The sequence below is a fragment of the Wasmannia auropunctata genome, unplaced genomic scaffold (genome assembly GCF_000956235.1).
Source record: "Wasmannia auropunctata unplaced genomic scaffold, wasmannia.A_1.0 LD327208.1, whole genome shotgun sequence".
In the NCBI taxonomy this organism is placed as follows: Eukaryota; Metazoa; Arthropoda; class Insecta; order Hymenoptera; family Formicidae; genus Wasmannia; species Wasmannia auropunctata.
In genome coordinates this window covers 1-2235 of record NW_012035682.1, presented here as the reverse complement: position 1 = coordinate 2235, position 2235 = coordinate 1, and the positions used below count along the sequence as shown (strand labels likewise).

The 2235-nt window shown below is 34.6% G+C and overlaps 1 pseudogene; it reads left to right on the top strand.

Annotated features, from left to right (window-relative positions):
* The first annotated feature begins 1029 nt into the window (after positions 1-1029).
* LOC105460170 lies at positions 1030-1387 on the top strand (annotated as a pseudogene).
* The last annotated feature ends 848 nt before the right edge of the window (positions 1388-2235 follow it).

Below are 2235 nucleotides of genomic sequence, written 5' to 3'. Positions count from 1 at the left end.
TCGCCCGTGCGCCTCTACACCTTTCCCACGCCTTCTCACTATCCCTTTCTTATTCTATGCCCATGCGCTACTGGCGCCCTCCGCCCTCTCGCCCCCCACCCTCTCACCCACTCCTTTCACACGTGCCTATCTTCCTAACCTCTCTTTTCTTTCACACACTTCCACTTACTCCTCTTCCCTTCCTTTCTTCTCTTTTTCTCTCCACATACGCTCCTCCACACCTCTCACTCCACTCTCTCACCCCACACTCTCCACACTCACCCTCCACTCTTACTGCCCACCCTTCACACTTCTCTAAATCCTCGCACAAACTCAGCTCTACCCACGATCGCTCCGGAAACGGAAGTCCTACATTTACTTGTATCAGATAGTATTTTTTCTAACCAGCCTTGAAATTTTTTTTCTTTTTACCATTCTGGATGAAATTTTTGTGTGTGCCAAGTTTTTTCTTCTTTCGAAAGTTCTCCTCTAATCTTTCTCTTCTTTTTTGGAGTAGTATTTCCTGTATTATTGACAGAACTGACAGAAGTATTATTGTCAGTTTCTGGTTCTGATTCTGATGACCTGTAAATTGTAAAAAGTTAGGTATTTATCATTACAAATATTTAGTATTTTATTAAAAATATATCAATTATATTATCCATAATTAACTTCATAAGTTATCTCTTGTTATACATCGGTCACGTCAGTGAAACTCGTCCTTATCCAGCTGCACACATTAAGCATTCCTGATCGATGCAAAAAATATATAAATTGTAAAAATAGTAAAAGGTTAGGTATTTATAATTACAAATTTTTAGTATTTTATCAAAAACACTTACGAGTGTTCAAAAAGTAAGGTGACTTTTTAAATTTCGCGGGCAACGTATATTCGATTTTCGATTTTTTTGTTTTGTTGTATTGGTACACATGTCCTGAACATATGTTTACAGTTTCAACTTTATGGCATATTTAGTTTGTTTTTGACAGATACAAAGGTTAGACGTGTTTTGGTGTGCTCGGCGATTTTCTGCTATCTGCTATAAAAAAATGGATCAAAGAATTTGTATCAAGTTTTGTGTAAAAAATGGAATTAAGTGCTCCAAAACACTTGAAATGTTGACAGTGGCATACGGTGAGTCTGCTCTGAGTAAAAAAAATGTTTATAAATGGTACAAGCTCTTCCAAGATGGCCGAGAAGATGCCAATGACGAACGTCGCTCTGGACGCCCCAACACGTCAACAACAGATGAAAACATTGAAGCAGTGAAGAAAATTGTTTTGGAAAATCGTCGAATCACTATTAATTAGAGAAGTTGCTGAGGATGTTGGCATATCGGTTGGCTCATGCCATGCAATTTTTTCCGGAATTGTGGAAAAACAATTCGTGGCTTTTGCATCACGATAATGCATCTGCTCACTCATCGTTGCTTATGAGAGATTTTTTGGCCAAAAACAACACCACAATCATGCCTCAGCCACCATATTCACTGGATTTGGCCCCCTGCAACTTTTTCCTGTTCCCAAAACTGAAGAGACCTATGAAAGGACGGAGATTTGCAACGATGGAGGAGATAAAGACTGCATCGCTGGAAGAGGCTATACCAAAAAGTGCTTATCAGAAGTGCTTCGAGGATTGGAAAAAGCGTTGGCACAAGTGTATTATATCTGAGGGGGATTATTTTGAACGGGACAATATGAATATTGATGAATAAATAAATATTTTTTCATAAAAATATAAAGTCACTTTACTTTTTGAACACACCTCGTATAATTTTTTTACGTTAGAGTAACATTATGTAAATATTTCTTTGGTATAAATGTAACATTGAATGTTATTTTTATGTAACATATTTTACATATTTTAGTTTTTGAATTAGAATAAAGATTTATAAACATTTATAAATTATAATATTACTTGCTTTGTCATTCTTCTGTGAATCAACTTTAAAGTTGGTTTATTATAATAAATAAAAATCTTTCTATTTATGAAAATATCTTTTTAAATCTTTAAGAAAAAAATAGATTTTAAAATAAGTATAAATAAAATTATTTCTACTTATAAAATAGATTACCTTTATTAAAATATTTCTATATTTAACGCTGCTTTACATAATTATATCTTAAGAGGATCCTAAACCCTAGATCAAACTCCAAAAATTCGCTGTTTTACCGACAATTTGTGAGTATGTATGCGTGCGATATTGATGTAGTAGTATGTAGTGATGTGTCATGTTTATTACCACATCAATATAT